Raw genomic sequence first — 12005 nt, 5'->3', positions numbered from 1 at the left:
AATTTGAAAGACAAGATTGTGACTTCCACATAGGAATATTAAGGACCATTTCTCAGTATTGCATAGTAGCTTTACTAGATAGATAGACAGACAGACAGATAAAGATGCTGTTGTTTTACTTTCATTCTTTTTTTAATTAATAAATTTATTTATTTTTAGTTTTCAACATTTGCTTCCATAAGATTTTGAGTTCCAAATTTTCACCCCATCTCACCCCTCCCCCCACCCCAAGATGGCTTGCATTCTGAATACCCCTTCCCCTAGTCTGCCTTCCCTTCTATTTCTTTCCCCCTTCTCTTATCCCCTTCCCCTTCTATTTTCCTGTAGGGCAGGATGGATTTCTGTAACCCATTTCCTGTATTTCTTATTTCCTAGTTGCATGTGAAAACATTTTTTTAAACACATGTTTTTAAAACTTTGGGTTCCAAATTTTCTCCCTTCCTCCCTCCCCACCCACCCTCATTGAAAAGGCAAGCAACTCAATATAGGCTATACATGTGCAGTTATGCAAAACACTTCCATAGTAGATGTGCTGTGAAAAACTAACTCTATTTCCCTTAATCCCATCTCACCTCCACATTTATTCTATTCTTTCTTTTGACCCTGTCCCTCCTCAGAAGTATTTGCTTCTGATTATCCCCTTTCACAATTTGCCCTCCTCTCTATCATCCCCCTACTCTCTTGTCCCCTTCCCCTTCTCTTTTCCTGTAGGGTAAGACAGATTTCCATACCCAATTGAGTGTGTATGTTATTCCCCCCTTAAGTCAAATCCTATGAGAATAAGATTCACTCATTCCCTTTCACCTTCCCTGTTTCCCCTCCACTGTAAGAGCCTTTTCTTTTCTGTTTTTTTTTGTGAGATAATTTACCCCATTCTACCTCTCCCTTTCTTTTTCTCCTAGTATATTCCTCTCTCACCCCTTAATTTTACCCTCCAGATATGACCCCTTCATCTTCAAATCACCCTGTGCCCTCTATCTATCTATCTATCTATCTAATCTATATACATACATATCATTTTTTCCCTCCAACTACCCCAATACTGACAAAGGTCTCATGAGTTACAAATATCATCTTTCCATGCAGGAATGTAAACAATTCAACCTTAATAAGTCTCTTATGATTTCTATTTCCTATTTACCTCTTCATGTTCCACTTGAGTCTTGTATTGGAAAGTCAAATTTTCTATTCAGCTCTGGTGTTTTCATCAAGAATGCTTGAAAGTCCTCTATTTCACTGAATGACCATTTTTTCCTCTGAAGAATTATACTCAGTTTTGCTGGGTAGGTGATTCTTGGTTGTAATCCTATCTCCTTTGTCCTCCAGAATATTGTATTCCATGCCCTGCGGTCCCTTAATGTAGAAGCTGCTAAATCTTGTGTTATCCTGACTGTGTTTCCACAATACTTGAATTGTTTCTTTCTGGCTGCTTTCAATATTTTCTCCTTGACCTAGGAACTCTGGAATTTGGCTACAATATTCCTAGGAGTTTTCCTTTGGGGATCTCTTTCAGGAGAAGATCGGTGGATTATTTCAATTTCTATTTTGCCCTCTGGTTCTAAAATATCAGGGCAGTTTTCCTTGACAATTTCTTGAAAGATGATGTCTAGGCTCTTTTTTTGATCATGGCTTTCAGATAGTCCAATAATTTTTAAATTCTCTCTCCTGGATCTATTTTTCAGGTCAGTTGTTTTTCCTATGAGATATTTCACATTGTTTTCTAATTTTTCATTCTTTTGGATTTGTTTTACAGTGTCTTGATTTCTCATAAAGTCACTAGCTCCCAATTGCTCTATTCTAATTTTTAAGGAAGTATTTTCTTCAGCAGTCTTTTGGACTTCCTTTTCCATTTGGTCAATTTTGCTTTTTAGGGCATTCTTCTCCTCATTGTCTTTTTGGACCTCTTTTGCCATTTGGGTTAGGCTATTTTTTAAGGTGTTATTTTCTTCAGTATTTGTTTGGATCTCCTTTAGCAAGCTGTTAACTTGTTTTTCATGATTTTCTTGCATCACTCTCATTTCTCTTCCCAGTTTTTCCTCTACTTCTCTTACTTGCTTCTCAAAATCCCTTTTGAGCTCTTCTAAGGCCTGGGATCGATTCATATTTTTCTTGGAGGCTTTGGATGTAGGAGCTTTGACTTTGTTTTCTTCTTCTGGTTGTATGTTTTGATCTTTGTCACCAAAGTAAGATAATATAGTCTGAGTCTTTTTGTGCTGCTTACTCATGATCCCAACCAATTACTTGAGTTTTAAACTTTTTGTTAAGGTAAGAGTCTGCTTCCAATGTGCAGAATGTACTATCCCAAGCTTCAGGGGTTTGTACAGCTATTTTCAGAGATACTTCTAGGGACCTTAAAATTTTCAGTTCTTCCAAGGTGGTGTGATAAGGGGCAAGGTGTTTCCTCTCCACCTCCACAATAAGCTCCACCATGCCAGTGCTCCTCCTCACCCCAGGACCACCCCTCAGAACTGTGACCCAGATCCAAGCACGGGCAAAGCAAGAGATTCCTGCCTCAGCACTGGCAAAGAGATCCTTGCAATCCCCCTCTGATCAGCCACTCGATTCCCCCTCAGTCTGTGGGCCAGAAGCTCAGGAGGCACCCACTGCCCTGGGGGCGGTTGAGACCTAGCTTCTTCTCTCACTGCAGTCATAGACTTTTCCCACTGACCTTCTAAGTTATCTTTGGTGTTTGTGGGTTGAGAAGTCTGGAAACCGCCACAGCTGCCCACAATTCAGTCCTCTGAGGCCTGCTCCAGGGTTGCTGTGGCCTGTGCCCATGCCAAACTGTGCTCCTCTCCCTGCCCGGTGCAATATACCTTTCTGATCAGCCAACCAGGTTGTCTTGGGCTGGAAATTTGTTTTACTCTGTTGTTTTTTTTTTTGTGGGTTCTGCTGCTTTAGAATTTGTTTAGAGCCATTTTTATAGGTATTTGGAGGGGTCTGAGGGAAAGCTCCAGCAAGTCACTGCTTTCCCTCCACCATCTTGTCTCCAACGGTTCCTTCTCTTTAAAGGTTTTTGATAGAGGCTAGATGAGCATCTATCAAGGACACAGAAGGGGTCCTTATTGAGGTATAGGCTAGACTAGATAGTCTCTGAAGTCCTTTTGAATTCTTTGATTCAGTGACTATAGGTACTATGCCAATTCAGAAGAGAGGAAAAAGAAATGAGGACCACAGTAATGAGGAGAAAATGAATGGAAGTGGTCTTAAGCTGGATGGTAAAGGGTGGACAGAATTTAGATAAATGGAGAAGAAAAGAAAGGGTATTCTAAATGAGGGGGACATTATAAATGTATAGAGGCAAGAATAAGCATGATGAATTTTTGGGATAGTGAGGTGCCTAAAACTAGAACAGAGTATATATTCAGGGAGAGGGAGGAGGCTCACATACTTCCATACCTGAATAAACTTTGACCTCATCAGTGCTAGATGGATGACAAATGGAACTGGCCTATAAGAATGCAGATCTTGGACAGATATTGTGGATGGATGGTGAACTGGGACCAGAAATGAACAGGAAGGGAAAAGTAAGTCGTATGACTTTTGGGAAACTGTAGTACTTTAATAACTTCATACTTCTCCCAGAAACAAAAAGCCTCCCCCTCAGAGTAGGGATTATTTCATTCTTTGTATGTGTGTGTATGTGTATGAATATATGTGTAAGTATGTTTTACATATATATGTGTGTGTAAATATATATATGCATATGTATGTGTATATATATATAAACATATATATAAAACATATACACGTATATCTCCCTGGAGTCTAGGTGCTTAATAAATGCTTGCTAATTTATTTTTAACATCAACATTCTTCCATGACCCCTGAAGAATTAAAGTTCTTCATTCCCTAGATGTCATTGGAGAGGAATAAGGAGTATATTAGTAGATTGAAACATATTTACTATTGAAGAACTGTGTAGGAGATATGCTGCAAAGTATCTCTTCGGAGAACTGTTGTGGGACAGTCACATGATATTAGTGATGCATAGTGCATGTGGTCACATCATGGGGTTTCAGAGTTATAAAGGACCTCAGTTGACTTGAAAAAGAAATCCCTGCTACAAATTATCTAACAAGTGGTCATCCAGCTTTTACTTGAAGACCTCCAATGAGAGGAAATCCACAATGTCCCAAAGCAGTTCTTTACATTTTTGCAAAGTTCATAATTGTTAGGGAGGGTTTTTTTTCTTTACAATAACCTTAAATCTGCCTCCTTGCAATTCCATGAATTGCTCCCAGTTCTGTATTCTTGACCCACTGGTATCTGCATGATGTCAAAAGAGCTATAGGAAGATTTCTAGCATACTGAGTGCAACCTCTATAGAAGATTTGCAGAAGGACATAGACATATGTTGCAAAAGATGAGACAGCATGGATAACTAATTAATAACCTTTTCTTCCCTTTGTATTTCCATCTAGTTTAGCTTAAAAAGAAAATTTCGGCAGGGAACAGTAGCACCTGCCTGTAATCCTTGCTATCTGGGAGGCTGAGACTGAAGAATCTCTTAAAAGCAGAGCAGATCAAAGCTCCCATACCAATGAAACAGAGACATAGAGAGAGAAAGAGAGACAGCCAAAGACAGAGACAGAGACACACATAGAGAATTCCAAAAAAAATTAGACTTCATCTTTAAGTAACCTGGCTTGATCCACATGGTAGCTGCTCAGTAAGTATTTGCTCATGCAGAAAATCTAGATCTGGAAGGAGGAACCTTAGCCATCATCCAATCTTCTTATTTTACAAAGGAGAAAATTAAGACCCAGAAAACAAACCAACTTGCCCAAAGGTATAAAGGTATTTAAATAGCACAGCCAAGGTTGAAACCTAGAGCCCCTGATTCCAAATGCTCTGTGCCACTTACATTGATTGATGGGGATTATCACTTCTGGCCATTTCAATAATGCCCTACTTATGTAAGAGTTAGCTTTCTGTCAATTTGAAGCCTAAGGAATATAGTGGCTTCTGCCACACATAAGTTAAAAAAAACCACTAAGCCATTACAAAGATTACCATTGCAAAATCTATTTACTTTATTCCAGAAGGAGAAACACTCATACCCCATTTATTCCCACTTTATACAAAATTAAACAAGTTTGGTGATTTGGTTTCCCAGCCCACAGCCAATTAAAAACTGCAAATTAGAAAACATAGAAGGGGGCTAGAGACGAGCAGAAATGCATAGATTTGTGGAAAGAACTCTGACCCAGAAGTCAAGAGACCTGGTTTCTATTCCCAATTCTTTCAATAACTGGCTATAACTTGGCACAAGTCACTTAACTTTCCAGGATATTCATTTCCTCATCTGCAAAAAGAGATTTGGGATACAAAAGGAACTATAGGACTTGGTATTTAAAAAGAACAAAAAGAGGCAAGGAAAAGAAAAGACAAAGAATTCAATCAGGAGTTAGGGGTTCAAAATCTACGCTCCCTTACAAATAACTCAATATTTTCAGTGGGTCATTGTTTAAGATTAGAAATATGTTAACATAGGAATGGAATGAGGATAGGTAGGTGGTCTCAACATTTATATTCCAGAAACCCTACTTTTCCTGAGGGATACACAATGAAAATAAAGCTTAGAAGTCTTCTTATATTTGCACATGTCGTTGAGTATCTTTTCAGTGTTTGGATCCAAGGGGGAAATTATATAAACATTTCATTCTTCAGTTTCAAGATTGTGAGAGACAAAGGAATTTGCAAGATATTGTCTAACAAAAATTGGTCATCAATGCTATTTTGAAGATATGGGTGCACATGTTTATCCTTTATTCTACATCAAGATAGTATTCCTTATAAAGCTGACAAGATCCATCATAACTTCTTTTTCAGCATCTCCACTATTTTTCCAACTTTTTTCCTTCACAAAGCCAAGTAACATATCATTGACTGATGAAAGGTCTCTTTTGCCAGCTATTATTATGATAACAATGACATCACGACAATTAGCTTCTTTTGGATAATGAAATCTAACCTTCAAGTATTTCATAAGGTCTTTTGTTAAGTATTGGTGATTCAACAAACAGTGATTGGCAAATCTCACACTTTTTAACCTGACAAGAAACAAGAATATCATTACATCTTCCAAGAAATCACTGCCAAAGAGGCCAAATCTGTGTAGCCAAATCAGACTCTTCAGAACCAATTTAGCTAGCAAATGAACCATGGCAAAATGCCCTTATATATCATAGTTCTTTAGTTTGAATTCAAGCTGTGGCATGGCAGAGAGCAATAAATGAGAATCTATGGCAAAATTGTTTACTGAACTAAATGTATGTTTGGATAAATCATTTATTGAATATTTTCTTAATACCAAAACTTGGTTTTAAAAATTAATAATACATGTCTTAGCAGTCTGGACTTTAAAAAAAATAGTACTCTTGCAAGATCAACTGTTCTTTTATTTAAGTCCTTATGTGCACAAAAGGCAGTTCATAGGAATAAGAGTTACTCCATCACCTTCCACAGTGCTAGAACTCATCAAGTCTAGCATATACATTTGGACATTCCTATTGTGGCTGTTGTTGATCCCTGTTGATCAATTGTTGATCAACAGTTGATCAACAATTTTAAAAAGTTGAAAAAAAATTCATTACAATCTTCCAATTCAAAGCAAATGTTATAGATTTCATCCAAGCTAAATTCTCTAATAAGTAAAACATATCTATTATATTGTGGACTCTTGGTATCTTTCAAAACTTTTAACTACCTTGTAATCAGTAAAAGTATGTCCTTGGGTTTGTAGTGAGTATATGACAATTCAGGATAATAGATTCAGAAAATATCAGCCAAACAACTTGTTACAAGAAGATTTGTGTCTTTGTTGGGATTCCCAAAGAATAGTTTGCATGCAAGAAACAAGACTGCTTTTCATCTTCTGAGTCCTGACTCAAGATTATAAAAAAATTCTACTATCATCTTTAATTGTTTGATCAACTTGTCTTTTAGATATATTTTCAGTTACCTCTTTTTTCCAAATCACCACTCCATAGAAGACAGTGGGTAGTTTGGACTGCATAGTGAAGTAATTCATTCTGGGAGACAACTTTTCTTCCATAGTCCTGTAGTAACACCTCCTTCTCATGAGGGCTAGAGGTATATTGAACTGTCGCTTTGCAATCACCATAGAGATTTGCTGGTGGAGTCTGCTATGTGTGTAAATAAGAACTTGTGACTATTTTTCACATTGTCTGATGAGAAGATGATAAAACTAAGTACAAAAGAAGCAAATGGAAGAAAATATGAACCTACAATTTCAATCTTCAATATGAATTGACTAAATAGCTTGATGAAATGTAAGGTAATGACAGAATGGATAAGAAAATAAAACCAAATAATTTACTACATATAAGAAAGACACATAAAAAAAGACAGAAGGAAAACAAGAAACTAGAATAAAATTTGCTACATATTAGGTTATTCCAAAAAAAAAGCAGGAGTCACAACTGTGCTATCACATAAGACAAAATAATAATTTACAATTTTCAGAGAGAGAAAGAGGGAAACTACATTATGCTTGCAAGCACCATAGATAATGAAACAAAATCATTATTAAACTATATGTAACAAATGATGGTACCTAAATTCATAAGTGGAAAGCCAGAATTGCAAAAGGGAAAAAGAGAGAGAAAGAAGACATAAATAAAACAATAATTTTAAGAGATTTTAATGTCCCCCTCCCAGAACTGAATAAATCTAATAGAGCAGAAACAAAAAGGAAGCTATAGCACTGAAAAATCCGTTAAAAAAAAAAAGTAAGGTTTGAAAGACTTATCATGTCTTTTAAGTGGAAGCACTAAATAACATGCAAATTTCCCAGCACAGACAGCTGGTGGCCTAGTGAATACAATACTGGGCCTGGTGTCAAGAAGACCTCAATTAAAATCCAGCCTCAGACATTTACTAGTTGTATGACCCTAGAGAAGTCATTTATCCTCCCTCTGCCTCAGTTCCCTCATCTATAAAATGAAGATAATAACAGCACCTACATTGTAGGTTGTTGTGAGCTTCAAATTAGATAATATTTGTAAAGAGTACTTAACACAGTACCTGGCCCATAGAAGACCCTATATAAATGCTTATTCCCTTCACTTTCCCTTCCCTTCACATAGCTTCTTTGCAAAATAAGTAGATCAACGAACAAATCATAAAAACAGCAATGATGGAAAAAAGAATGGCAACAATGAAACAAAATTATAAAATCATGGGTTGCAGATAATGAAAATTTAGACCTCTGAAAACTTTAATGAAATAGAAAAGGAGAGTATTAAGGTATCTGCAATGTAAAAACAAGGAATCTACAAGTTTATAAACCAAAATAAGCACCAAAGAAGAAATCTTGAAGAAACAGATAAAATAAAATACAGAAATTATAAACAAAACCAAGAGCTCATTATTAAAATAACAAAATCAATAAACCTTTAGCTAACCTGACCAATAAAAAGAACATAAAAATCAAATTACTGAAGCCAAAAGGGAAAAAAGTAAATTTCAATAGAGAGGAAGTAAAAAAAAATATTAAAATTTACCATAAATAATTATACAAGGTGTCCCCAAAGACACAGAGAAGTTTAAAGCTAGTAAAACTTAAAACTTCATTTAAAAGTTATGTTCCCCAAACCAAGAATGTAATGGAAATGGATGATTATCTAAAAATATAAAATATCTAAATTAACAAAACAAGAAATAGATATCTTAAACAACTCAACATCGAAAAATGAAATTGAAAAAGTCATAAAAGGAATTAGCAGAGGAGAGAAAATCCTGGTCCATGATTTACAAGAGAATTCTACCAAATATTGAAAGAGCAATTAACTACCATAAATACTAATCTCAATAATTGATCAAGGAAACACTCTACCAAACTCCCTTTTCACCAGTGAATATTGATGCAAATTTTAAAAACAAAATCTTAGCAAAATGACTATAGCTACATATGAAAATTTATTTATTATAATCAACTTGGACTCAGGAAGATATATGCACACACATGTGTACATATGTATGTATACATATGGGTGTATAATACATACATGTATATATCAGGGATGCAAGGATAGTTCAATATTAAGATGGTAATTATCACTAACAACTACACTTTTAAAGTTATCATATCAGTACTGGCAGAAAAAAAAATCTGATAAAACATAGCATTTATTTATGCTAAAAATGCTAGTCATCATGTAGCCCTTTTAAAATATGGGATAGGGCTGGACCTGTGGTTTCACTGGTATAGGGGAGCTCCTGGATGAGGAAACTCTACCAATGCAGGTCAGTATCTTCTCTGTAAATCATAGTCATAAGAGAGTAAAAGAGTTACCCAGAGCACTGAGAGCTTAAGTAACTTAAACAGGGCCACACAACATGTATGTCGGTCAGGATTTGTCAGGATTTTCCAAACCAGTCTCTATGGTTCTGGTTCTCTATTCACTATACTATGCTGCCCTACTACTACTACTACTACCACCACCACTACTACCACCACTGCTACTACTACAAATTTTGATGATGATGATATACCTGCAACCTAGTAGAGTATATACAGCTAAGATACATAAAATAAAATTAAATGATACATAATTTTAATATGACACAATTATAGATATGAAACAAAAACATTACTATTTGTAATAATGAAATAGCATAAGCTTTCCCAATAAATTCAGAAAAAACAAGATGTTGTTTTTCCATAATATTATATCTCATAGATCTAAAATGCTAACTATAGCAATTAAATAGACAAAATACTATAAAATACATTTTACAAATATTAAGGAAGACAGATAATTAGAGGGATATTCAGGGTTTACTAAAAATGGAAATGCTATCTAAATTAAATGATTAATTTCTCTAAAAATCAAACTATCAAGTGGCTACATTGTAGAACTAGAAAAAGTAATAATAAAATTCATATGGAGGAATAAACGGTCTAGGATCTCAAAGGAAATAATGGGGGAGAAAGAAGAATGAAAGGAGAATAACCAGAACAAATTATATCATGAAGCAGTAACCACCAAAAGTATTTGGTACTGGTTTGAAAAAAAAATAGGAAAGTTGATTAGTGGAATAAAATGAATAAGTAAGAATCAGAAACAAATTAATTCAGATGATCAGTGTCTGATAAACTCAAGAACATATATAACATGGGGATAACCTCTCTATTTGACAAAAGCTTTTGAAAAAATTGAAAAGTAGTTTGGCAAAAAAGAGGGGTAAGATCAGCATCTTATATTACATGGTGTACCAAATTTCAAATGGAAGAAAGTTCCTTTCACAAGTATAACTAGGGGAGAATTCTTAACTGAACAAAGGACAGAGGTAGTCATAAAAGAAAACAAACAAATTCAACAACATGAAATTTTTAAAACTTTTGCAAAAATACAACCATTGCAACTATAAGAAACTTTAAATTAGAAATATTTTCACATCAAACATTTCTGATAAACATATGATATCTAAGATTCATAGGGAATTAACACAAACATATAAACCAAATAAATAAATAAGTGGTCAAAGGATATCAAGTTTCCAGATTATCAACAAACATATTAAAGATTGCTCAAAATCACTGACATTAAGAAAAATACACATTAAAACCATTCTGAGATTTCACCTTAAACCCAGCAAATTGGCAAAGATTGCAAACAACAGAATACTCAGTATTAGACAGGTGCAGGAAGACAGGAACATTAATCCCTCATTTGTAGAGCTGTGAATTGGATGAACCCTCCTGCAAAACAATTTTCCATGTAAGAAACAAAACAATATAAGAAAAGTTACTAAATTTTTTTATATCCTTTGACAAAATATTTCCACTGCTTGGTGTATGCCCCAAGGAGGTCAAGACTGAAAGAAAATCCTATGTATATTAAAATATTCATAGCAGTACTTTTTGTGGTAGCAAGAAACTGGAAATAAAGTGGGTTTCTATTGATTGAGAAACAGCTAAACAAATTATGGCATGTGAATACAATGTGATATTACTGTACTATAAAAATGACAAATATGAGAGATTCAGAGAAGTAGAAGACATTTATGAAGTAAGGCAGAGTGAAGTCGGCAGAACCAAGAAAACAATATGTACAGTGAATACTATACTAAAGTGGAATGCTGTATAATTGGAATGACCCCTACAGAAGAGATAAAGAAACGCATCTCTTCCCTTTCCTTGGAGAATACTGGACTATGACTATAGAATGGTGCATGAACTGTCCATTTTGGTCTTTGTGTTTGTTTTGCTTAACTGCTTCACAGTATTTCTTTGTTACGAGGAAAAGGCTCATGAGGGTGGGTATCCAGAAACAACTGCTGTTAAAACAAAAGGCACCCATAAAACTTTTAAAAATAGAAAAATAAAACTATAATGGTTCCAAAGAACAATGAATGAAGCATAGCAGCCTTCTCTTGGTAGAAAGGAAAGTAAGAAGACAGAATGCTATGTAGATTATCAGATGTACCAGTTATATTTCTTTGCTTTACTCCTTTGCCTAGCTGTTTTTCTTTGTTACCAGGGAGTGTTCAGTTACAGGGGGTGGGGAATAAAGGTATATACATAAGTGGCTTATGAGAAAAGAAAAGGTGGAGAACAATAGAATTTATTTTTAAAATACAATAAAAAAGAGGTGTTCAGAATTGAGCACAATATTCCAGATGTCATCTGACCAAGGCAGAGGACAGAAAGATTATGAGGTTACATGAAGCACATCTGGAAGTTATATACAATGTCTTTTAATTATTTGGTCTCCACTAGCTAAATTCGCATTTTATTAATGTGCAAATACTAGAACAACTTCACTTTCAAGATTTTTGAGAGATATTTAAAGCACATACATTTTTGAGAATCTGATAATTCATGTATGCTTTCTCTTTGAATGGTGCCATTTCTTTCTAAATATAAGTCAGTTGTGTGTGTGTGTGTGTGTGTGTGTTTTAATGAACATAGAAAACCAAGTTGCACAATCCGTTCATTGAAAAATCTCCCATTAAATTCAGTGAGAGTTACA

The 12005-nt window shown here is 35.0% G+C and overlaps 1 pseudogene; it reads right to left on the bottom strand.

Moving 5' to 3' along the window:
- Nucleotides 1-5662: 5662 nt before the first annotated feature.
- Nucleotides 5663-7129, bottom strand: LOC114036429 (annotated as a pseudogene).
- Nucleotides 7130-12005: the final 4876 nt, after the last annotated feature.

This window comes from Vombatus ursinus, unplaced genomic scaffold, assembly GCF_900497805.2.
Source record: "Vombatus ursinus unplaced genomic scaffold, bare-nosed wombat genome assembly UNPS02009835.1, whole genome shotgun sequence".
Taxonomy (NCBI): domain Eukaryota; kingdom Metazoa; phylum Chordata; class Mammalia; order Diprotodontia; family Vombatidae; genus Vombatus; species Vombatus ursinus.
This window is presented reverse-complemented; position numbering and strand designations above follow the sequence as displayed.